The following is a 27,029-nucleotide window of genomic DNA, read 5'->3' on the forward strand; positions in this document are numbered from 1 at the left end:
GTGACTTTATATACAACGAAAAAAACCATAGCCAACGCGTTTCATCCCAAAGGACTTCTTCATGGCTCGCAAATCCGACAGGACATTCTTCTAAACGAAATACCATACTGCGACAAAGAAGCAAAAAAATAATATATATATATTTATTATATATACATATATTTTTGGTGATTGTGGACTAGGGGTTGGTCCTCTGGACTCGTGCACTTTGGACTACCTACTTGATTTACATTACAGTAGGAAGAGGTGCGGCAATCTTTCCTCGGCCCCAGAGCTTTTGTGTGGAATATATATATATATATATATATATATATATATATATATATATATATATATATGTACCTAAAAAAAAACAAAGGTTAGAGGGCATTATGGTTGGGCTCATATTTCAAGCGTACAAAAACCATAGAAATTCAGCAGCTATAGTTAGAGTTATCTTCTTAAGTAACTATAACTTGTGCCATAGGGTAACTATAACTTGCGCATTTGCCACGCACTTCTAATTAGCTGACAAATTATGGCACCAATGACATCTTTGATAGCATGCTTGATAATACCAATGTAATGTTTTCAGTAAAATCTTTTAGGAAAAAACTGTGCATGGCAGGGGCACTAGTTCTAGCAGCCTTGGGGAGGTGGCATCAGTCAGGCCCCCTCCTACTGGAAATCATGCTGAGCCCCAAGGAATTGGGTTCCCGTGGTGGAAATTAGCCTGGTGAGTGGTGTCTTGTGTGCCTCCTTCATCGTCATTTAAAGAAGTGGCCCTCCATTTAATAAAAATAATTGGCCCAGGTTGATAGGGTGTCCAGGGTCTCATATGGTGCAGGGAGGTGGCCATGCACCCCCTTCTCCTTAATAAAATAAAGGCTCTGGAATATAGGGTCCCCATGACCTAATAAGGCTTGAGGAGAGGGGCCACACAGCCCACCTCCCTTTAAAATAAATAAGTCCCTGGTGGATAAGGTCCCCGGGACCTAATGACACTCAGGGAGGGGGATACATGCAGTACCCTCCCATTTAACAAAACAAAGGCCCTGGAAGTGGGGTCCCCAGGAACAGGTTCTGTGGCCAGACTTCCACCATGCACAGCCCAAAAATGTGTGCAGTATGGGGTTGGCTGTCTTTAGGGGGTTTGCCACAGGGCCACACCACAGAGCCTCGCAACAGGCCAGACTTTGTAGGCAACCCCACAACTGCACACGGTAGAAGGCTGTGCATAGCATTTGGTTGTTTGCATGTGGAGGGATGGCCAGAGGGCCTTGCCATAGGCCAGACCCTGCAGCCAAACTACTGCAGCCAATGGCCAAAAGCCATACATGGGGGGGTTGAATTTATGTATTATAATTAAACATTAATTTATGTTAAAAAAACCTAAAAATTCACTGAAAAAATAAAGGTTACAGTAGTGTTATACTTGGGTGTGACAAAAATATCTAATTTTATTTAAAAAAGAAAAGTCTTGGAAATCCACTTAAAAAAGTAAATGTTAAATTAACGATATAGTTAGGTGAATTTGTCAGTGACAACATTAATGATTTGAACTAAAAAGAAACACAGAACTTCACCAGTTATAGTTAGCAGAGATAACTATAACTTATGCCCCACCATGCAAGGAATTTGCCCTCACATATGACATAAATCATGACATGTTCTATGAGATAATTTGTGACATGCCTGATGGCATCTCTAATAAAATCATTGATCAATCAATCAGAGTATTTGTAGAGCGTGCTACTCACCCGTGAGGGTATCAAGGTGCTTTGAGGGGGGGGGCTGCTACTGCTCGAACAGCCAGGTCTTGAGGAGTCTCCTGAAGGTCAGTAGGTCCCTAGTCTGCCGTAGGTTGATGAGGAGGGTGTTCCGGGTCTTGGCTGTGAAGTAGGAGAAGGATCAGCCGCCAGATGTTGTCCTGTGGATGCGTGGGACGGTGGCGAGGGCGTGCTCGGTGGAGCAGAGCTGACAGTTCAGGGTGTAGAAGGTGAGACGATTGTTGAGGTATGCTGGCCTGGCGTTGTGGAGTGCTTTGTGGGTGTGGGTTAGGTGTTTGAATGAGATCCTTTTTTGACGGGAAGCCATTGTAGGTTTCTCAGGTGGGCTGTGATGTGGCTGTGGCGGGGGATGTTGAGGATGAGGGGTGGGGAGGTGTTCTGTATCCGTTGCAGTCTTTTCTGGAGAGCTCCTGTGGTTTCCGCATAGAGAGCATTGCCGTAGTTCAGTCTGCTGCTGATGAGGGCCTGGGTGGCCGTCCTTCTGGTTTCGGTAGGGATCCACCTGTAGATTTTGCGGAGCATGCGAAGGGTGTTGAAACAGGAGGACGAGACGGGGTTGACTTGTTTGGTCACGGACAGCGATGAGTCAAGGATGAAACCCAGGTTGTGGGCGTGGTTGGTGGGTGTTGGTGTGGTTCCCAGTGAGGGCAGCCACCAGGAGGCATCCCAAGTGGAGGGGGTGGAGCCGAGGATGAGGACCTCTGTCTGAGTTAAGTTTTAGTTGACTGTTCTTCATCCAGTTTGCTACGGCCTTCGTTCCCTCATGGAAATTGGTTTTGGCTGTGGCGGGGCCCTTGGTGAGGGAGAGGATCAGCTGGGTGTCGTCGGCGTAAGAGATGATGTTGAGGTTGTGAGATCGGACGATTTTGGCGAGCGTGCCATGTAGACGTTGAAAAGTGTCGTGCTGAGGGAGGAGCCATGTGGTACTCTGCAGAGGGTCTTGGTGGCTTCAGATAGGAATGGTGGAAGGCGTACTCTCTGCATTCTGTCGGTGAGGAAAGAGGTGATCCAGTCCAGGGCCTTGTCGTGTATCCCTGAGTCATAGAGGCGTGTGCGCAGGGTATGGTGGCAGACGGTGTCAAAGGCGGCCGAGAGTTCCAGGAGGATGAGGGCTTCTGTTTCGCCTTTGTCCAGGAGGGTCCGGATGTAGTCAGTTGCAGCGATGAGGGCGGTCTTGGTGCTGTGATTGCTGCGAAAGCTGGATTTAGATGGGTCCAGAGTGTTGTTTTTCTCCAGGTGGTGGGACAGTTGCCTGTTGACGATCTTCTCAAGTACCTTTGCCGGGAACGGAAGCAGGGAGATGGGCCGGTAGTTTTTGAGGTCCTTGGGGTCCGCCTGGGGTTTCTTGAGTAAGGCATTGATCTCGGCGTGCTTCCAGCTTTCCGGAAAGGTGACTGTCTCAACGGAGCTATTGATGATCAAACGGAGTTGGGGGGCGATGATGGAGCTTGCTCTGTTGTAGATGTAGCTTGGGCAGGTGTCAGATGGAGAGCCGGAATAAATGGTGTTCATTACTTTGATGGTGTTGTCGTCGTTGACGTGTGTCCAGGAGAGCAGGAGGTTGGTGTGGTTGGGGGCGATGAGTCGGAGGTGTTGGTGGCTGCTGGTGAGGTCATGTTGTTGAAGCTTTTGTGTATGTCAGTGATTTTGCAGTGAAAGAAGGTGGCGAGTGAGTCGCAGAGGTCTTGCGAAGGTGGGATGTCGTTGGTGCTGGAACTGGGGTTGGAGAGTTCCTTTATGATGTTGAAGAGCTCTCTGCTGTTGTGCGCATTGTAGTCAATACGTTCCTTGAAGGAGGATCTCTTGGTGGCTCTGATGAGCTGGTGATGCTTGCGGATGGTGTTTTTGAGGGCTGTGTGGGTGGCTGGAGTCTTTTCCTGGTGCCACTTCCTCTCGAGTTTGCAGCAGACCTCTTTGGAGGTCCGAAGGTCAGTGGTGAACCAGATGACCTTACTGATGGTGCGGTTGTGAGTGGGTTTTTTGAACGGAGCAAGAGTGTTGGCGCAGTCTTCGATCCATTGCCTGAGGTTGGGGGTGGCTTAGTCGGCGTCGGTTGAGACAGCTGGTAGGGCTTGGGCGGAGATCAGCCGGTCGTTGGTGATCTTGTACCAGCTGCAGCGGGGGATTGGTTGCAGGAGGGGCTGGGTGGTGGGTTTATTGAAGGTGAAGTGGACGCAGCGGTGGTCGGTCCAGTGGAGTTCGGTGTTGTGGTTGAAGGTGATGTGTCTGATGGTGGAGAAGATGGGGTTGAGCGCGTGTCCAGCGGAATGAGTGAGAGATGTGACGAGTTGATTGAGTCTTGAGATTGGCGAGGTTGTCGAGCAGGGAGATCGAGATGCTGTCATTGGTGTTTTCGAAGGTGGAAGTTCAGGTCCCTGAGGAGGATGTAATCTGTAGAGGCTAGGGCTTGAGTGCTGGCGATGTCAGCAATGGAGTCACTGAACTGAGGTCAGGGTCCGGGGGGTCTGTAGATGAGGGTGCCCCTGAGGGTGGTCTTGGGGTCGACGTGGATTTGGAAGTGCATGTGTTCGGCGCTGCTGAGGGTGTCTTCGGTGTTGGTTGAGATTCTGATGGTGTTCCTGTGGACGATGGCGATCCCTCCTCCCGGTCTGTTGGTGCGGTCTCTGAGGGTGATCTTCTAACTGTCTGGAATGGCTATGGGGATGTCGGGAGCTGAGAATGGATTCAGCCAGGTCTCTGTCAGGAATGCGATGTCTGGGGAGGAGGAGACGAGGTCTCAGAGCTCAATGACGTACTTGTGGACGGAGCGGGTGTTGAGAAGGATGACCTGAGGTGGTTGCGTCCGGTTCTTGCCGGTGAGGTGGTGGTGGTCCGGAGGGTGGAGAAGTTGCAGCTCCGCCAGGATAAGGGTCCGTGGGCGAGCTTTGGTGAGGCCTGGAAGCAGGTAGTAGAGTGGCCTGTGCTGAGGGCGTGGAGGGCGTTCGCATCGTAGTGGTGTCTGGTGCCGAGGGGATCTCTGCAGTACCAAAAAACCTGTGTGGAACATAATGAACACAAGTCAACTTGACACAGGCTGTACCACATTTGGTAGAAATGTAATATAGTAGTTACCCATGACTACACAAAACTATAAAACAAATTAACACATTCATTGAATGATGTCAACCATGATGTCATCAGTGATGTAAACAATGATGTAATTTGAGATGTCATGAATTATGTCATAAATGATGTAATATACCATGCATTGAGTGATGTCATATTTGAAGTAATAAGCAGTGCATGGTGGGGGCGCAAGTTATACTGAGATTCTGCTAATTATAACTGATGAATTTCTGTCTTTTTTTTAGCTCTAAACTTTAATGTTGTCACTAACAAATTCACTCAAATGGAACATTTATTCAACCTTTGTTTTTTCAGTATATATAGATATATGTATATATAATATATATATGTGTGTGTGTGTGTGTGTGTGTGTATATGTATATATATATATAGAAAAAGCTGTTTTTTGCTTGCCTATGTCTTTGGTGTCGGTTGACGAATCTTCACAAACTTTTCCCAAAACATTTGACAGTCACTTGAGGTGCTGCCTGGAATATTTAGGGGTGGTCTGTGAAATGGGGCCAAGATAAAGGGAGGCTGAAAATTAGAGCTTTTCCAATATTAATTTTCATAGGAAAAATTGAACAGTGATAGCTCAAAAACCACTGGACAGAATTACACCAAATTTGGCAGAACGGTAGCTCTTGGTCGAGGAAGAGCCCTTTTTGCTATTTGGTGTAAATCCATTCAGAGCTTTTGAGAATTTTAAGCACATCAGAATTTGTATATATAGGGAAGAAAAGGATTCAGGACCCTTCCTGATCTTGTGAAGAGAAGTGAGTGGCTGATAACGCTTCAACAACAGAAGTGTTGTCAGCCATCTTGGGACTCGGCTGAAACCAAGTTCCAGAATTGTTTTTTTTTTTTAAATGCAAAAGGGGCCAGAGTAGGAATACCCTTAGCTCAGGTGGTGGGGTCCCAAAGGGACCTCCCCAGAGCCAAAAAACATTCTGTTTTATTTTACAAGTGTAGATGTGGCAGATCCACAGATACGCAGTTGAAGTAAATAAAAAGACCCCAGGTGTGCCAAGTCCCAGGGGCATTTTTTTTAGAAATTGGGACCGTCACCTCCCCGGTACCTATATTGTTTATGCGGGGGAGCGATCCCTCCCTGGACTGATTGTGGCCATCGGACCCCATCCTCTGGGGCCCTCACACCCAGGGCACCCACCATACTGTTACTGGGAGCCACTGGTAAGCCCTAGGTGCCCCACGGCCCCAGCTAGCTCCCCACATATAGCAGGAGCTGGCATTGCTCTCACACATCGGGGGCAGCTACTAATGCTGCTTTCTTCGGGTGGGGTGGGAGCAATATTTTGATCTGTTTTCCTGCCCGCTTAAGAGCAGGCAGGGAAACTGATCAAAAATCCACTCTCAGAGGGTGGGAGCATTTTCAAAGCTCCCACCCACTGGGAGTAGAGTAAAATTTTGCTGTCACTTGGCAGGAAATTCACAAATGCTCCTGCCAAGTGAAAGCAAACACAACTGAAACTGCTATGTCTCTAGAGGTGTGCTCCCCCGACATAGCTACTGAGCATGCCCTGTGGGATGAGGTCCCTGGGGCCATTAATGGCCCAGGGAGAGGGGCACATATGCCCCCCTCCTTTAACATAGTCTGTCCCTGGTGCTGGGCCAAAGCCACATTAAATAAATTGATGGGGGGCACACAGCCCGCCCAGGCCCTGGAGACCACCACCTCCCCAGGGTAATTTTTTCTTCTAAAGAAGGGAGGGGGTTACATGCCCCCCTCCTTAGGCCACTATTGGCCCCAGAGACCCCATCCCTGGGGCCCAGCAATGTCCTCATGGGCACCCAGGCCCCACCCTTTCCCTTGATATGGACTGGGACGGGAGCATCAAGGCCCTGCTACGCCAGTCAGCTCCCCACCTCCTATGGGAGTCAGTATTGCTCCTGCATGCAGGGAGCTGTTAAAAATGCAGCTCCCTTCATGCAAGGGAAATCTTGTCATCTCTTGCCCTGCCTGCATGACTGCGGGCAGGAAAAGAGATGAAAACTCTTGCCCCAGCAAGCAGGAGCAGTTTTGATGCTCCCGCTTGCTGGGAGTGGAGTTATGTTTGCTTTTGCTTGATGGGAACCATCAGCTTCTGCCAAGAAAAAACTTGCTACCTCCTGTAGGTGGGCACCTCATGAGGAAGCATGAGCAAGCCCTGGCGGGTGATACATGGCCATGTATGGTTGCAGAAGAAGGGCCACATGGCCTTCCTCCTTTGATTGGCACAAGCTTGCCCTGGGGAGTTGGAGGTGGTCCTGGGGTTATATATGGCAAAGGGGGGAGGCTGCAAGGCCCCCTCCTATATTTAAAAAAAAAGTTATTGGCGTAGGGATTGTGGTTGGGTCTAGGTGGCCCACAGCGCCCCTCTTCTTAGTTCTTTTTAATTAACCCCAGGAGGAGGGGGGTGTATGAGTACCTCTTATTTAATTTACAACATTTAGCCTCATTGAGGTGGTGGTCACCAGGGTGCTGGGGCTCCAAGCCTGCATCATTTTCAGATATCTAGCCCCAAGAAGGTGGTGGTCCCCAGGTCTTAAGGGGTCTACACGCCTGCATATGAGCTACATTTTGTCCCAGGGAGGTAGTGGTCATCAGGGCTTTAATAAGCCCTAGGAGAGAGTCCCCATGTGCCCCCTCCATTATACATTGGGACCCCCCACCCTGAACCTAGCGCACCCGAGGGAAAAATGACTTAGAATCATGGGAGAATGCAAACTCTGCTGATGCAGATGCAAATTTCTCCTAGATTAAAAAAATAAATACAAATATTTTGAGCACTGGACCAAGGCTAGGGAGTCGAGGTATATATACCTTGCCACCTTTTCTATTTCTTAAATATTTTTTGTGACTCGGCTGAAGTCATCAGTAGGTTATATATGAATAAAAATATATATATTGAAATGTGGATTATTGGTAAGGGCAGGTAAGTACCTATACTTAGCAATAGGACACTAACCTCCACTTAGGTCCAGTTAGGTCTCAATAAATTAAACCCAGCTCAACCCTTGGTAGCTTGGCAATGAGTAACACGGCTTAATTTAGGAGACAAGTGTGTAAAGCATTTAAAAATCATAAAACAGTAAAAAAGTTAAAAACAAAACACAATAAAAATCCAACACCAATGTCTAACAATAGACCATATTTTTATTTTCTAAAATGACACCAAAACAAATAAAATTGGATAAGGGGAACCGGAGATAATAATTAATGTTTTCTAGCACATAGAAACAAAAAGTGCCAATCTGGTCATCTGGTCGTACCTCGACCAGGGCAAAGTCCAAGTTTCAGGCCGACCACAATGAAGCCCTGCTCGGCTACAGCAAGCAAGAGGCCTTGGTCAAAAGTTTATCTTCGGACTTAGTCATTTTCCTAAGATTTTCTTCAGCGGTACGAAGTCACAAATCTGATCCGACCTTCCTGGAGCCCTCTTCGGATGCGTGTCACAGGAGTCCTTGGTGAAGATTTCTATGTTCGGACTGAGACGATTTTTCAGGATGAAAATCTTCATCCAGGCCAAAGCCGAATCTTTATCCGACGTCCCTAGAGCCCTCCTCAGATAAGCTGCATGGGAAGTTTCTGGTCAATTTTCTACCTTTTGGAGCTTTTTCTGTACAATGTCGGACGACCCTCGACAGCAAGCCAATTTCGAGACAACGTCATCAGATTGCCTTTCCAGGAGCCCCCGGTGAAATCCTGTAAGTCTTGGGCTCCGGAGCTTTTCAGCGAGACAAACCTGCAAATCAGCCCAGGTCTGGGTTGGCGTAAGCCGGCTTGACTCTTGATGGCGGGTCAGTCCCATTATGGAGCTTTTTACCAAAAGCTCTCCAATCTTCTCCAAACTTCTGGATCTTCCTCCAGAAGGTCTTTGAAGGTCCTTTAGAGTCCACAGCTCACCCCAAGGTTCCAGAGGCTTTGAGTTGGTTCTTGAGGGTTAGGACTCCAACTCCCAGAATGCACCTGGCTCAAACTTCAAAATGACAACTGGACAGTGGTCAGTTGGTCAGTTTCTTCAGAATTTGATGCAGGGGACTCTGGTTAGCTATTGTTCACCTGTAGCAAGCAGGAAGTCCCTTCTTGAACAAATTGAAGCCAGGCAAAGTCCTTCTTGTGGTGAAGCCCAAGTGTGCAGCTGGTGCAGTCCTTCAGAGTGCAGTGTCCAGGTGCAGGTTAGGGGTCCAGCAGGGCAGTCCTTCTTCATCTGATGTTCTGCATTGTAAGGATCTGAAGTGTGAGTGCAGCTCTGCGATATTTATCCTTGCTCCTGGGGTGAAAACCAGGGAGGCCTGGTTGTCCAATCACAGGCAGGCTCCTTCCCCCTTGGATGACCAATTCCTGGGAAATGTGGCAAAAATCAATCCCAGGGAGCAACATTCTTCAAAACTCCAGCGTGGCTGAAACTGATTGTTGTGGAGGTTAGATCTGACTGAGCCCACCCACTGGTGTGGCTACAAATCATAAGCACACCCCTGTCCTGCCTTCTCCTTATCTAATCAAGAGGTCACCTAATTGTCTGGGGTTGCAGGACATGGGGAAGGCCCTGAGCTGCTCCAAATGTCCTTCCCTGCCTTTGAAGACCAGTTTGGCTGCTCTCCCCCATCCTGGTTCACCATCTGCTGAGGCAGATCTCCTCCCCCAGGCACATCCTTTGTGTTCAGCCCAGGCCACTTCACACCTCATCAAGGCAGCCTGGCCAGGCTGCCCAAACTGGCCAATCAGAGAAAGGCACTACAGAGCAGAAGTTGGCAACTTTCAGGTAGAGTTGTAAAACTCTTTACCTGCACTAGTTATATTAAATCCAACGATGTAAGTTGTAGGATTTATTATAACAATTCAATTATTACCAAACTCAAGGTATCTGTCTCTTCTGGCGACTTGGTTAATTAAAGTAAGGTCTCCCCATGTTAACCTATGGAGGCCATTATCTACAGTGAGGGAAAATTAATTTGGCTATTTTACCAAGCCAGGGCTTATAAAGTAATTTATTATAAGGTTCTTGCTTACAGTTTCACTGCAACCAACCTTAGGGACACATAGGCAACACCTTAGGGGTGACGTATATGCAAAAATCAGGTAGTTTAAGATGCTGGAAGTACTTTTAATTCCAAAATCGAATTTGCATTTAACTTTTGTTTAAAAGCAGCCAGCAAGGCAGGCCTGCCTTTAAAATGACACTGGGCACCTCAGCAGTGCACCTATGGGTGCACTACCTTTGCTAGGGGCCCCTAAATCTTCATTCCTTTCCACATATTACGGAATTATAGGTAGGTTGGCATAGCGAATTCTAATTAGCCTGATTTGCATACTCATTTTACACAGGCCCTGAGACTGGTTAGCAGTAACCAGGGAACCATCAGAGTCAGGAAAACACAAGTAAAAAGTGAAAGATGGGGCAAAAAATGTTTGGGGGCCTCTGCAATCAACCCTGGTTTCTCACAATTTATATATTTATATATATATATATATATATATCCATCTTTTGTTATGTAAATGGTGTTTAAAGTTATAAAGTTAACTATATGTCTGCACTTTCCTTCTTCAAAACGGTGCCCAAAACCTATCAAGTTCAACACTTTTGTTCTATGTCAACTTTTGAAACTGTGCTGATTATGCTATGTGTCAAGGTGTTTTTCGTGTACAGAATATTCAGTCACTGTGTAGTTATAGTTAGGTCACATATTCCTTAAGAACAGCATTTTGTATTTTGTGTTTCATTAAGAACTTTGGTTTAATTTGACAAATGTTATTGTTTGTCAAGCAGGGGCTGAGAAAAAAGAGGGGGTTCAAAGTGCTTTTTCCCCGTGCAATTCCATTATAAATTGTAGACATTGGTGAAGCTAATACAGCTTAACACATTTACACCAAACTTGGCAGAAAGCTAGATCTTTGCCCAGAAAGAGTGTTTTTGGGGATTTGATGTAAATCTGTTCAATAGCTCTGGAGATATTAGGGTTTAAAAATCATAGACATAATGACAGTCAGGCTGTAATAAAAAAATGTAAGCCTTCTGGTTGGGTAAGGGATAATTCTTAGAGTGTGCACTCAGATTGGCTGGCTGCAGCATGAACAGAGATGTTGCAGCAGTCATTACAACACGCAGGTACTTGGTGCCCTGTTGTTAAAATCTCCTTAAAAAAGGACATAATGGGGCAGGGAGGGAATAATTTCACCACCAAGCCCTTGTGTGGTAGTCTCCCAGTTTGTTTTAAGGTCCTGCCTTACTTCCGCTGAATGGTAAAAAAATAATTAAATGAAAAAGTGTGTGACTCCCTTTTTCATTAAATCCCCCAGGGTGGGCAAAAGCCTGGCGATAAGCACAATTGTATTTTATATATATATTTTATGAGGATGGGGGGCATGTGCCCCTCCTCCCTGAGCCATGTAATGGCCTCGGAACTCCATCCTATGGACATGAAGGATACTTCTACTTTCTTCCCCTGTCTGCAACAGCACAGGCAGGGGACAATGGAGTGGATTGGTCTCACTCCGCAGGACTAAAAAGAGAGGTTGGTGCTTCCAGATGGGAGCACATAGACATGTAGGTGGCTCCTATGCTAACAACTAAGGATCAGTGCTGGCTGGAGAGCTAACATGCTAGGGGGACTGAGAGCCTACCCCTCACCATCATATGGGAGAGATAGTTGTCTTCCCTGTGAGAATTTTTTTTTTGGCCAGGTCCCACCCAAACCACAGGATGGGTGTTGGCCAAGGTGAAAGAGGGGCCTTCAGGCTCCTCCCGTGGGCTCCCAAAATATGCCAAGGTGTGGGTATCCGAGGTGGGACCCAGGAACCCTAAGGAAATGAATGCAGCAAAATAATAATGAATGGCCAAAACCATTCATGTTTTATTCAGTCGTCTCAGCAAGTAGCACCCAATAATGCCCTTCGTGCTCTAATTTGCATATATTTTCCTGAATTTTGCTGCCCCAGTCTGGGCAGGGCCACCATCACCATGATACAAATGTTTTGTTAGGGAAAGGTGCAGGAAGTGTAGCGGTCCTCCAGTAATCATTTATGAAAAGTAAGCCTATGTTTCCTTAGGCATATACAATGTGGCTGCCAGACAAGTTTTTGGTGTTGCTGAGCATTTCCAAACCTGTCGTTTTTTTCTTAGTTTTTGCAATATGTCGCATGGGCGACCAGTTGTTTGTCCTTTGGATGCATTATGTGGCCTGAGGAATGTCAAATGAAGTTTCTGACAGTGTTCACTATTGTTGACAAAGCAAATACGCTTGCCATCATATGTTAATGTGGTGACTCCTTGGCAAAGCCAATCGGCTTACTTTCATATAATGATATGTGAACTCCTTGAGAAAGCCAGTAGGCATGCCTTTTATGTTGATGTTGTCACCCCTTGACAAAACTAATAGGCATGACTTTGATATACTGATAAACGATCCCTTTACAAAGCCAGTATTTTTCCCTTATTTAAATTGACATACCTTATATTGTGATGACCGTTCTCATTGGCTGGCCATACATGGATAGTTGGCTGTCCCTGGTAGGGTTACATAGAATAATGACCATAAAACACTGAAATTCACCATTTATAGTTTACTGAGTTAACAATAACGAGTGCCCCTGTAATGCACTGCTTATGATCTCACATCTTGACATCTGAGATGGCATCAGTGATGTTATCAATGATGTCATTAAAAATACCATGAGTGATGTAATATGTGAGGTCAAAAGCAGTGCATGCAGGGAATAAAAGTTATTGTTAGCTTGTTGAACTAGAACTGGTAAATTTCAGAGTTTTTCTCTCTCTCTCACTATATATATATATATATATATATATATATATATATTTTTTTTTTTCCTGTGCACCTCATCGAAGGGTGCGTCATGTATGCGTATTCAGCTCATCCGTTCAAAGGAAGACAATGCTTTCTGGAAAGTCTTAGCATTTATTTACTCAAAGTGCTTTTGCTTGTGCTAAACTGATCCATTTCGTCTGTATCACTGGACAGGAAACAAACATCCTGAGACCTGCTTCAGGATATCAGCCTTCATCAGTGAGGCTAGCTGGAATCTAGTGGCACAGTGAGCAAAGGTTACAGGGACGTTATAGTTAGATTCAGATTTTACACTAGGTGTGAGTTATAGTTGTCTTAGGGCACAAGTTATAGTTTCTTGAGATAACTGTAACTATCACTGCTGAACTTCCATGATTTTCTATGGTTTTGTGTGCGTAAAATCTGAACCTATCTATTATGTCCCTCTAAACTTAGTTTTTTTAGTGAATATCTACAGGTTTTTTTAAATTGTATGTCCTAACTATAATGTCCCTATAACCTTTGTTTTTTTCAGTATATATATATATATATATATATATATATATCTTTCCTCCAAAATACCTGAACTAACAAGTCTGTAGTTGCCGGCTTGTCATAACCACTGGTGGCGCACAGACAGGCGCTACCGCTCACTTCATCAAACTTGCCACAATTCCTCCCCAAAATAGGAGGATGTGTTTTGGCTATCAAACAGCCTTTATAACACTGTGTTTGACAGCCAAAACACATCGTGACCAATGCTGCTTGATGTAAAAAAACAGGTAGTAAACTCCTGCTTTTGAGTGCTGATTCTCTCATTTTTTGGGGAGGAATTGTGTCAAAAATATATAGTTAGTAAGAGTTAGGACCTAGATTCCATAGGAAAAACATTTTTTTATGCCAGTAACTTTGGTGCCGCTTGATGAATCGTCACAACTTTTTAAAAATGTCTACTTCAATCTGTTCAGCTGCAGTCTTGAAAGTTTTCGGGTGATCTGTAAAGTGGGGTCAGAGAAAAAGGCGGTGTCCCAAAATGCGTTTTCCCTCTCCATTTTCTCATTGGTATTTCGAACACAACGACATTCTGATCCACTGGACTGAATTACACCAAATTCGGTAGAAAGCTAGCCCTTGGTCCAGAAAGCGGGCTTTCTGTGATTTGGTGTAAATCCATTCAGTAGTTTTTGAGATATTAGAGTTTAAAAAATATAGATATCTAGGGATGTGGATCCTCCTCAGATCCAGATGTCCCTGTGCTGATAACTAATTGTCTGCCAACACTTCAACAAAGAAGTGTTGTAACCCATTTGGGACTTGTCTTCAGCCGACTCCCACAAAAACGGTTAAAAAAAAGGAAAAGGGACCTGGGCGGGGGCATCCTGAGCTCCTGGCCTTGGTGTAGGGATTTCCCATGGACACTGCCAGTGGTAAAAATAATATTTGTAAATCTTTTAAAAAAGCACAGTCTCCTGTGCTTTTCCTTTTCCATGCCCTCAGGTAGGCCTGGTCCTAGAGGCATTGGGAAGTAAAAAAAGGATGGGGGTGCATGGGCCCCCACCTAGAGCTGTTAAAAAACTTGGGAACACCACCTCCAAGGGCTAAATAAGAAATTAATGTGAGAGGGCCCCCACGTCCATACCATAGCCCCATGGACCACCACCTCCTCAGGGCAAAACAGTAATTTTTAATGGGGGGGGCCTGTACGGCCTCAACACAGCCACAGGGACAGCCACCTCCATAGGTAAATTATTATGGGGGGGCCAGCACAGCTCCCCTGCAGCCACGGGGACCACTACCTCCCCGGGGCTGAAATAAAATAATGAAGGTGGTCCATGGTGGACCCCCTGCCCCAGGAACCACCACTACCTTCGGTGTAAGTTAAATGTTGGAGGGGGGTGCTCGTGGAGCCAATAATGGCCCTGGGGACTGCAAACCCCCAGGGCCTCCTCCTGCTATATCCCAAACTGCCCAGCCCTAGGACATAGCTGTTTGCTCTGACTTGGCGGGAGCTTTGACAGGTCCCACCAAGTCAGAGCAAACACGCTGCTTACAGCAGGCAGGAGCTGTCATAGTGCTGCCATCCCACTGGAAGCAGAGGTTTCATCTCTTTCTCTGTCAGCAGATATGCAGGCAAGGAAAGAGTTGAAGCGATTGGTCCTGCACACAGGGAGCTGCATGTTTAGCAACTCCCAGTGTGCAGTTGCAATTCCACCTACCGCAGGAGGCAAGGTGCTGGCTTGGACCATGGGTTCCTTAAGGCTCCCCCCATGGTCCCATTGCACACTGGATGCTCTCATGGGGACCCAGGAGGCATGGCCGGACCCCAGCCGATGGGCTAGTTGGCTGAAATTGGCCTGTGGTGGGAGGCTGTGGCTCCTCTTCTCCATTTATTTTTGGCAAGGCCCTAGGGATGGGGTTCCCAGGGCCAAAATCGGCCTGTGGAGGGAAAATGTGCAGCCCCACTCCCCTATTAAGTGAAGGCTGGGCCCTGCGGATGTGGTCCTTGGGGCCAAAATCAGCCCATGGAGGAGGCCTCCATTTGTTTATGATGTAGTGAATCCTAGTTCGTTTTTAATGGGATAACAGGAGTTAGCTTAGCCTTTGGCTTGCAGACTCGTGCCCCCCTCACCTAGTGACTTTTAACCTACTTAGCTTGCTCTGTCTTAGCCCATTTAATTATTTAATTCTTCTAAGATGGCTGCCTTGTTTATAGTTAGGCCACTTTTTATGAGTTACATTATCAGTGTCACCGCGCTAAGGCGTCAAGATCAAGTAACAAAGACAAACAAACAGTAGGTGTTCACACTTAGGGATTTTCCCTCTCTATACTTTTGAGGGATTGTTTATATTAATTGCCTTCCCAAGCATGTCTGTTATCAATTGTTTGGGAACACACCTACATCAGGGGCCCTTGTAGATCTGTATAAATACATTGCACTTTAGACAGATAATCAGAGGGATTCTGACCAGAGGGCATCGCCCCCATCGCTGATATCGATACTGCACATCGTCTTGATGCTGACCCAGTCTTCGTGTCCCTGCGGAGTCTGAGACAGAGACCTCATTCCAAGGTAACGAGGGTTGGGGGCTCCTCTCATGGACATGGCATTGGCAGATTAGGTTTAGCAAGCCCAGCTCTCCTTTAGGTAGGAAGTTAGGCCTTTCAAATTAGGGTATTAGGGCATAATACATCTTGTATGTCTTTTCTATGCATTGCAAGATGGTGGGGGTCTTTGTAATAATGACTCTCGTCTTCACAATTCTGTTCCTTGCATTATTCATTATCCTAATCATTGCAGCCCATGCAACTCATCACAAATTGCAGTTACGTTAAATAAAAACCATTGAAAATTTACTGCATCTTTGTCATGGCCTGTATTTGTATGAGACATGCTATATCTGTGAGAAAGGGGTAATCTCAGTTTAACCACGACACTCCCTGAGACGTCTTATTCTCAAGTCCATGCGTAAAGGCTGCCACAAATCACTTTTTACGATTGTGTTTCTGGTGAGGTGCTGCTAGTGATCCGGGGTTGGGACAACAGTTGCGACTTGTAGGAAAGGTGTAGCCGCCTATAAACAAAAGTACTGTCATCCTTTAACCAGCAGTCTTGCCCAGAGCAAGAGTCCAAACTACGACACAGCGCCACCAACGATGGTGTTTAGGCACTAATTTATGGATACACTGACAATCACTGTCTCACAGACAACAGGTACCCTAAGTACCATTATACGGAGACGTCTGTGGTCTTTGGGAAAATCCTCCTCAGCTGAAAAGGTAACACCTGATTAAGCTGTAGGTTGTTCATGCTCAACCTCAGAAAAGGACTTGTACTCCCCATTTTGGTGTTCCGTTTCTCTAAACAAAATGGCTGCTGCCATAGACATTCCTGAAAATCCTAGACAAGCACTAACACAACATTTATTAATGCATGGCCTTACAGATGAGGGCGGGGATGTTACTCTTATAATAGAAGCTAATGAAGCATACTAAACAGAAACATTTTACTGTTGGGTCACCTTTCCTGAGGTCGACCAAAGAACACATACATTCCACACACATGAAATTGCAAACGTACCTCAACGGTACCAAGCATACCAGTATCATGAAATATCGCTCACATATCAAGAGCATCAGAACTGGTTCGAAGGCGCCCTACTACATGTACTACAAAGAGTGAGGTTAGGTCCATTAAGTAATGAGGAACCAACATGGCCTATGTTTGCCACATACACACCTCTCCCAGGCATACAGAATATGCAAATAGCAGATCTGCGAGATTTATATAATGAATTGGTGACATTATATAGACGATTAGTTCAGTTCGTAATGCGTACATTGAACAAAACACCAGTTCGTCCAGCACCGCCAGCACCTAGTGGCTATCAATTGGCTACTGGGATTAATCAACAAACAGTGCATACTATTATGGGTATAGTACCCGCGGAACGGGAAAAAATACCGTTCTGGATTGCCCAGAAAACTAATCAGCTGGAAGCTGTGTTCCCCATACAGGACCACAGGAAAAACATAGATTGCTCACAATGTGCTTGCCTTTTGGAATGGTTCCCTTGGTGGATGATTGTGGCACATGGGGTACAGTCTTCGCTGCCATATATACTACCACACATGGTACCCTGACACTTGCCAATTTACCGGAAGTGTTAAAAAAAATACAAAATGAGCCTGGGGCTGCACCAGCCCTGGATTTGGGGATGAAATTAATGTGTAACTTTGACGCTGTATCCTCAATAATACTCAGTAACATTAAAGGGGAAGTGGTAGCACTGGCAATTCGCCAGCGTCTCCGGGAAACTCCACACCAGGAACAAGAGAGACAGCTACCGAGAATTATTTCTGATACCTATACTAGTATAGGACGGGATAGTTTGGGAGCCAAACCAAAGAAATTGGAGTTACAAGGTACGGCCCATAAGGAGGGTACAAAGTGGGCACAAGAGGGCTCTAAGAAGCGCTAGGACAAACAAAAAGATTTCAAAGAAAGAGGAAATAAGAGAGCTTATTCTCCACACCCGGAGAATCCAAAAGGAGATATAATCTAAGAAATAGGGAGAACATTAAAACTCCAGACAGATATACTGATTCACGTCCCTCTTGTTCCTTTCAGGATGCACTGGATAGACGTAGCGAGAGAGGGGGCTGTCAGGATCAATGTCCTGAATACGTGAAAGAAAAGAAAGACTCACCACCATTAAAAAAGAAGAAAAGACTCCTCAGCAAAAGCCACAGTTTAAAAAGAAGAAGGTGACAGCATTGACAGCTAAAAATGCCAGTATACTTGAGAACACTGTTGAGGAACAAGACGTGGGCAGTGACTCTGTTAGACAGCATGGCAGAGGTCACGATATGTCTCCAGAGTCTGAAAGATCATAGGATGCGACAGCAACTAGCGATTACATTGGGGTTGAAACAGCGGATGGCCGCGTTATCCCCCCGATAGGGTTTATGATTTAAAGATTCAGATAGAGGGAGACGTGGAACGCCTTATTAGTGTGATATTTTGGGATGAACTAATTAGTGATATCCTATTGGCCGAAAGAGACTGGCCACCTGAACATGTCCGAAAGCTCCCACATGGGGAAGATGTCATTTTGCCTTCTTTCTCCGATCTTGTTCCGGAAGCAGACAAAGAAGCCATGCTTCTGAATGGGCTTTAGCGCAGGTACCTGCATTATATCAGAATCATGTAGGTTGGGACAAGGAGTCTTCTTGTCATGTTATTCCTGTTAGGTCTACACCCCAACCGCAGCCACAATATCTTGTTAAACATTTAGCAAAAGCTCAGGTGAGAGAAATCCTCACCCAACTTGAGTACCAGGGAGTGACTGAGCGCTGTACATCTGCAATGAATAATCTGTTATTCTCCGTTTCAAAGCCGGACCATTCATATAGAATAGTCATTGATTATAGACACTTAAATAGTCATACACACACATATGCTATACAAAATTCGCACAGCACGGTACTAATTAACAATATAGTGCGTAAAAAATATAAAACAACATTAGACATTTCTAATGGATTCTTCTGCCAGAATTTAGCACATGAAAGTCGGGACCTGAGTGCATTCTCATTTGGCTATCAGAAACGCTTTTGTCATTTGCCCGGGGCTATTTTCAGCCCATGTAACATCAATATTACATGATATTGATTCCGAGGTGTTATCCTATGTGGATGACATATATCACAGACGACGTCCTTGACATTCATCTTACAAGGGTCGATCAGATCATTCTGGGATTTGCAGACCTCGGATACAAATTCAATTTTAAGAAAAGCAAAATCGCCTTTCTCAGTGTATTATTCCTGGGATATGAGCTATCAAACGAGGGAAAGAGCCTGGCCCTGTACTTTCTAGAAACATTTGCTCAACTGCACCCTCCTAACACACTTAAGAAACTACAGTCATTACTAGGTTTCTTTAATTTTGGCAGGACGTACATTCCAGATTATGCACAACGTATCAAGCCACTTTATGACTTAGTTCAGCCCAAATTTTCTAGCAGATACTGGACAACTGAACACACATGCATCCTTAGGGAAATGCAACAGGACATGCTAGAAGCTAAACACTTGCACACATGTGACAATAAAAAAAATGTGGTCATCAGAATAATTGCTGGTGCCATTGGATTTACTTATGTCACCTTCAATGAGGATGACACAGTACCCATAGCGTATAAATCACATTTATACTCCAATGCTGAACAGCGTTTTGCACCTACAGAAAAGATTCTGACTGCAGTTCAGATGGCCGTCATAAAAGAGAGGCCACTTGCCCATGGGAAACATATTACTGTTGTCTCCCCGGTGCCGGCCTTAAAGGCTGTCACCAAAGCAAGTGCTCCTAACGCTAAAGCATTACATCCACGTTGGATTCAATGGACAACGTCTCTGACCGCCACTGTGTCAATTATATATTCGATCCAAAACTTCAGACACAAGAGTTTCTCCAGTACGAACAAGAGTACCCCGCTCCTCTAAATATCTTGCCACTAGACAACTACCATACTGTGATATACACTGATGGTTCAGCACAACCGGCTGTAGGTACTAAACATCAATACTCGGCAGCTTGCACAGCTGTGAGCGGAGTGATGGAAGATGGAGTCTTCCACCCTCACAATACCTACACGCAGACCTTAGGGGACTGCACAGCTCTGAAAAAATGTTTACAGTCACATTCACAACAGAGAAGGGGTCCCATGGGGACCCCTTCCCATTTGCGAATGGGTTAGCACCCATTTGAAATGGGGGCAAACTGCGATTGTTTACGACCGCGTTCGCGGTCACAAAACAATCCTACATTGCACTGTGAGTCGCAATTAGGAAGGGAACACCCCTTCCTAATTGTGAGTCGCAAACCAGGTTACTGAATCGCAAAACGGGGTTTGTGAATCGCGATGTGCTTTTTGCACGTCGCAAACAGCCAAATTCGCTGTTTGTGATGTGCAAAAAGCTTAGTACATGTGGCCCAAAATTCCTAACATTTACTCAGACTTTAACCTGCTTTTAGCAAGCGATTTTGTTCTGAAACTCCCACTTTTCGCCCTGATTCTAACCTATTATCTGTTTTTCTCTTTATTCCCCTATTGCATACTAAAGATTCACTGCTGTGATTTAAATCTGGATCTCCCTCTGATATCTGTCTGCCTAAAATTTTACATCTGTTCTCGACATCCTTTGCAATTTCTGCAGAATGTACTTAACTGTGTGCTTCAATCTGGAATTTTTCCACTGCCTGGAAGGGAGCAATTGTCATACTGCTAACTAAAAAACCTAACGCAGACCCTTACGATATGAAAAATGTATGCCCCATCTCCCTGCCGCCGGCACCCACCACGAACCTTTAAAGGATTATGAATCAGGAATTGGTCCAATTCATTGTTATCCATGGTATCCTCTACCCATCTCAGAATTAGAAGTAGGCAAAACACAGAGACTTCCCTTATTGTGGCAACAGACAGTATCCACCACCAGGTGGACCAGGGTGGGGCAGCTGTCTTTGTCATGCTCGTTTTGTCTGCATTATTCAATATCATCTCACCCGTGAGAATGGTCTGACATCTGCAGCACGTGGGTGTCAGTGAGTCTGCCCTGAAGCTTCTCAAATCATTTCTAGGCAATAGAGTACTTACAGTCAGCTCTGTTGGATTCAAGGCAAAGTAGTTCAGTTTTCCCTGTGGGGTGCCTCATGGTTCATCCTTAATTCCCACCCTTTTTAACTTGTATGTGGCCCCTCTGGCCGATGTGGTGTCCTTGTTTGGATTTCAAGTGTTTTCATATGCAGAAGACACACAAATTATGCTGCCTTTTTCCATCAACTTGACCTTTGTGGCAGAGACAATTCCTCAAAACGTAATGCAGACACAACAGAGGTATTATTGTTTGGTACTTAGGATTCTGTCCAGTCCAACACCTGGTGTTCAGAATATTATGGGTCCCTCCCCATCCCAGTAAAGTCAACAACAAAATCTCGGGGTCATCCTTGACAGTTCCCTGAGCTTTGACACACAGGTCAGTTGCACTGCTAGCACTTGTTTTTTCATCATAAGGACTTTGAAAAAGATTTTCTTTGGAACTGCTCCAGTAAGTCATTATTGCTCTTGTTACCTTACGGTTGGATCACTGAAATGCCTGTATCTTTACACTAACAGTTCCTCCCTGAGTATACTTCAAGTGGCACAAAACGCAACTGCCTGCCTCATCCTTAAGATCCCCAAATGCTTCTCGGTCGTAGATGGGATCTGCTTCCTTCACTGGCTTCTAGTAGGAAAATGGATTAACTTCAAGGCGCTGTGAATGGTCTTTTTAGGTCTTATACATAAAGGACCTAAACAAATGAATGCACTCTTTCACTTGTACACTGTCAGCAGGACTCTTAGATCCTCTCTTGGCAAGAAGGTGCTGATTCCCAGATTCAGTAAAATTATATGGGGAGAGCGCTCCATTTCAACTGCTTCTGCCAAACTGTGGAACTCCCTTCCCACTCTCTGCCGTAGACTCCTTTACGGGATTTAAAAAACATCTAAAAACTTGGCTTTTCCCCTTGTAGAATACTTGAGTCTACAGCCCTGCGGCCCCGTCTGACTGAGACTGTTTTGTTCAAGCGCTTTGACACGTGTGGGTTTAGTGCCCTATATAAATTCAAATGTATTCATTCATTCGTTTATCAACTGTTAATGATACACCTGTATAGTTTACATTGGAAGTCTAGCAAAAGGATGCTGCTGGGTATTGTAATTCTTTTTTATATTTTTTTATTTGGTATTATCACCATCTGTCTGCTAGATAATAAATCGGCAGGAAAGACAGCATAATGGGAGCCTGTGGTCTTGACTTAAAATTTCATGCATTCATTTGTGATGAATACTAACCAACAAGCATTTCAAATCAGCTGCATGAAGGGAAGTACGCGTACCATAAATAACACTTATAAATATCACCAGGGCAGTGCAGTGTCCTAACATTGTTACAAAGCTCAGATGCTTGACATAAGAATATACCCGAGGATTTATTTCAAGATTCTCTACAAATTAATTGCACATGTATAAATACTCTACACAATAAATTATGGCGGAAGTCTCTTTCTACAGTTAATGATCTTTCCAGGCATTTACTAAACACTAATAACGTTTTTACGAACTGTAAAGAACTGCATTTCATGCAAGACTGCGTGCTCAGCTACACTCGTATATTCAAATATGTATTCAGCAGTTGTTCAACAGAGACGTCTAGAAGCCGAAAATCCTAAAAACCCACCCCTGTGATTAGGAAGAGCGCTAGATCATTCTCCCTTCAGCCATTTAAAGGATACTTTATCCAGGCCAATCAATCGGTTCATCAAATAATTGCTCTGAACCTGGTTCATGAGTTGTTCATTGATTAAGGTGACTAGATGACTCTCTTTCATCAGGGACTCCATGTTTCAGTCCAAGGCTTTTAATTACAGAGTCAATGGATTCTGCGAACTGTAGTCCCAATTTAACGCGCTTAGACAATTAGAGCAAGGTTCTAGGTTTCTATAGCCTGTAGAAGAAAAACTTGGAACAGAACAGCCTGTCCCCAGGCACAAACATTATAAGCCCTGGGGGTAATTTTAGCTATACTGGAGTAATCAGAGTAATTTCAGTAAATTTGCATTCATTTTGGATGTTGATTTACTGATAATAATGAGTAATCTGGGTGAAAACAACCCTACCAAAAGAGCCCATTTAGCAACCATGAGCGGCCGCTTACCTTTGCTATTTGTGTTCTACCTCATTAAGAGCTATTTAACGCAAAATGCATACTCATGTCTAAAAAAGCACTAGATGCCAGGAGTAACATGGGGGAAATTCTAACCCAAGAGCACATTAAGGGCCAGATGCAGGAAACAAATAGCGAGTCGCAAACAGCAAAAAATTGCCGTTTGCGACTCGCTATTCGCGTTTCCCAATGCAGAAATGCATATTGCGAGTCGGGGTGTTCCCTTCCTATTTGCGATTCTGAGTGGTATGCAATACCATTTGCGACCGCATGGTGTCGCAGTTACCATCCACTTCAAGTGGATGGTAACCCACTCGCAAATTGGAAGGGGTCCCCATGGGACCCCTTCCACTTTGTGAATGGACCCACAAATATTTTTTCAGGGTAGGTAGTGGTCCAAGGGACCACTACCTGCCCTGAAAAAAAACCGAAACTAAAGGTTTCGTTTTTTTTTTTAAGTGCAGCTCGTTTTCCTTTAAGGAAAACAGGCTACACTTAAAAAAATAAAATGCTTTATTTAAAGCAGTCACGAACATGGAGGTCTGCTGACGACAGCAGGCCTCCATGTTTGCGAGTGCCTAGACTCGCTATGGGGCCGCAATTAGCGACCCACCTCATGAATATTAATGAGGTGGGTCATTGCGACCCCATAGCGAGTCGCAGTCGGTGTCTGAGACACCGTACTGCATACCAATTTGCGAGTTGCAAATTGCGAGTCGCAGGGACTCGCAATTTGCAAATCGCAAATTAGCATTTTGCTACATCTGGCCCTTAGTTCTCTTTCTTATCGCAAAATGCTTTCTTGCACCCATTTTGGATTGGATGGGGGCCATTTTGCGATAAGAAAATAACGCTAAATGCTTGTGGTAAGTTGGAGGACAATCCTGCCCTAAGAGCACATTTAGCGAGTGTGAGCAGTTGTTTGCACTTGCTATTTGTGTTCTGTTGAATTTAGCAATATTTCTCAGTGCAAAATTCATTATCTCGCCCATTTTGGATGCAATGGTGCATTTTTACATTAAGGAATAGTACCAGGCACAGAATTACTCTTCTAGCGTAATTATTCACAATATCGCTGAATTGTTTGCTGATTTCTCATGATTACACTACCCTGAATTACACGAGTTACATCCACCTCTAAAATGTATTTGTCAAGTGAACTGATCGCACAATCCAAAACGGACCTTCTCACTGACCAACATGTTAAAAGCAGATGTGTTTTACGTATCACACACATTTGATAAGTGTGTATCTAGCTATGCACGTTCAACCCTCTGATCCTGTTATGTTGGTGACAGCCATTTGAGTTATACATGCCAACATTTTAAAAGAGGAAAGGGGGAGGTTTTGAAAGAAAATCTGGATAATGTTTTTTCTCTTTTAACATACATGGGAGCAGAGGCTATGTTAAGCAGGAGAAAGCTAACATAAAACCATTTTTGGATTCAAAAATGGAAATCTCTCGCCTGGATTGGCGCTGTTGGCACGTATATTGATTAGGAGGAAAGATCCTGACTGAAACCATCGAATGCATAATAAACTGTTGGGTATCTCACAGGTGGTATACTAGGATGGAAAGAATAGTCCTTGAAGCTGTTGTATATTCAAACAGTTAATGTCATTACAGTTATGTCCATCAAATTGGAAAATCTTGAACCATCCTAAATCACAAATACTGCCTCAATAGATAGGAATGTGATGTAATATTACACATGGATAAAAGCAGGGTGCTGCCTTAAGGGTATTGTTCACTGTCCAGATCTCCATCACTGCACTCTCTTGAGTGTATGCACCTGGTGTAAACTGGGACAGGACCGTATCTCTTAAAATGCATCATTCCCAGTGCAGGAATGAACAGCATTAGTGAAAAGGGGACCATGTGAAACTGCTAATTTGCCTTTCTCTGGAGGTGGCGGCCTTGCATCCATTTCAAAGGGGGAAAATATTCCCCTGCAGGTGGGTGCAGCTAATGATGGCATCTGGCTCCATCGGAATGTTGGGAGTCTCATGGCCCCTTTTCATGGTGTGGATTTGGGAGGGCGCTGACTGTGCACTACCTCAATGGTGCACAAAATCACTGCCCCTTCCGAGTGCTTCTTTGCCTGTGTGCCTATGTGAGTGATGTGGCAAGCATGTAATGTATCCCCTCATTTGTCGGGGCCACTCTCACATGCAAATGAGCCCTCTGCCCCTTAAATTGTATTGTGCCAACCCATTTGACAGAAAGGGCCTCACAAAATGTTTGCAGCTCTTTTTGTATTTTTTAAATGAACTAGGCATAGGCAAGAGTTTTCTTCCTTTCTTCTAATGATTAAGCATACATGTCATAAATGTTGTATGTGATCATCTGCTATTTGCAGTATGTGAAATTTTACTATTCCAGAATATTATACCGGACCAAGGAGGCTTCCTCTGAATACTTTTCAAACGCCTCATCACTGTACCTCACCATATTATTTTTGGATTGATTTGGGGGGAAAAGCATGAAAGGGGTGGGGAGAAACATACAGCAAACGTTGAGACAAATTGATGATTGATATATTATACAGCCCAAAGCAAAATATCCCCTTGGCTATAAGCTGTGTGATGAACTTCATGTACCTCTGAATGACCCACATAGATAATGTTTGACCATAGTTAGTTATGATCCAACATAAACATATTTATGGATTGGAGACTAAGGCCTTCATTTTGACTTTGGTGGGTGGCCTTGTTCTGTGGTCAGGTCACCGCCATTGCGATGACCTTCCTGCTGCCCCTATTATGGATTTCCTGCTGGTTCAGCGGGTGGAAACATTGCTGGCCCAGCGGGAAACAGCCCACAACATTGACACCAGCTCATAATTGACATTTGGCATGCAGAGCAGACAGTGAAAAGCGCAATGGGGCTTGCCATGGGGGCCCCTGCACTGCCTATGCCAAGTTCATGGCCAATGCAGGGGACCCCTGCACCCTTCTCCACCAGCATTTACAAGGCAATGCAATTGCCATGTAAACGCCAGCAGAAGGTGGGGTTGTAATCCCCAGGGCAATGCTGTTTGCAGTGGTGCCCTGGTGGATTGAGACCTCCAGCACCACCAGGCTGTCGGCCAGTGCAAGTGTGCGGTGCAGGCGGTATTACCATTCTGTGTTCATTACGGTCATAATGTGGAGGCTGGACCGCCACATTGACAACAGTCTGACCACCACTGCAACCCTGGTGTCTCAAGACCGCCAGGGTCGTAATTAGGGCCTAAGGTAGAGCTTGGCAGATGGGGTTACTCCATCACAAATGTGACAGATATTTATCTGCCACATTACAATCCAATCATATTCTATGGGAGTTGTAATTCAGCAAACAGGTTATCTGTCATATTTGTGATGGAGTAACTCATACACCAAACTCTAAATCAGACCCTAACTGTGGAATACAATGTCTAATAATGGAATAAGAGCTCTTAGCGTAGGTGCCCATGGGGGGTTCTCCCCCCTACTTGAATTAGGTACAGCCTGGTGTGCAGGGTTACAGTGCAGCGTAACACTATGGCCATTGTAATGTTATGCTGCCTGCAGTAGTATGCCCATGGCCTCCTTTAAAATTATGCCCCCGTGAAAACATTTCTGCAGGCGCCCATGCTTCTTAGAATAAATTCTCAGAACATTTTGTTTTATTCTTTATAATGATTTTACCTCTTAACAAGCACTATTTCATGCCTTCAACTGCCTTCTCGAAGTTGACATAGCAAGTGTACAGACCTCTCTCCCTCTCTCTCATGCTCAATGTCAGGTTGCGAACTGTTCATTTTAACTTCCTAACATTGAGGCCCTCATTATGACTCGGCGGACAGAAATGCCCGTCCGCCGAAGTCATGCGGTCAGAAAAACGCCACTGGTGACCTGACTGTGAGGACTATTAAGAGTTTCCCCCTACGTCGGTGGGCGGAAACAGAGTTTTCCACCGGCCCAGCGGGAACCAGCCTACAACATTGACGCCGGCTCATAATAAAGCCGGCGGCAAACTTACATTGAGTCAAATGCAGCAGCACCTGTCGTGTGTCGTGTTGCTTTTCACTGTCTGCTAAGCAGACAGTGAAAAGCGCAATGTGGCTGGCCATGGTGGCCCTGCACTGCCCATGCCAAGTACATGGGCATCTGCCACA

General features: G+C 45.0%; 1 protein-coding gene across 2 annotated transcripts in view; it reads left to right on the top strand.

The window, feature by feature from the left end:
- The window catches only part of GALNTL6 (polypeptide N-acetylgalactosaminyltransferase like 6), a 2,249,191-nt gene that overhangs the window by 2,008,590 nt on the left and 213,572 nt on the right, over positions 1–27,029 (top strand). The gene's annotated exons all lie outside the window — the stretch shown is intronic.

This window comes from Pleurodeles waltl, chromosome 1_2 (assembly GCF_031143425.1).
Source record: "Pleurodeles waltl isolate 20211129_DDA chromosome 1_2, aPleWal1.hap1.20221129, whole genome shotgun sequence".
Taxonomy (NCBI): Eukaryota; Metazoa; Chordata; class Amphibia; order Caudata; family Salamandridae; genus Pleurodeles; species Pleurodeles waltl.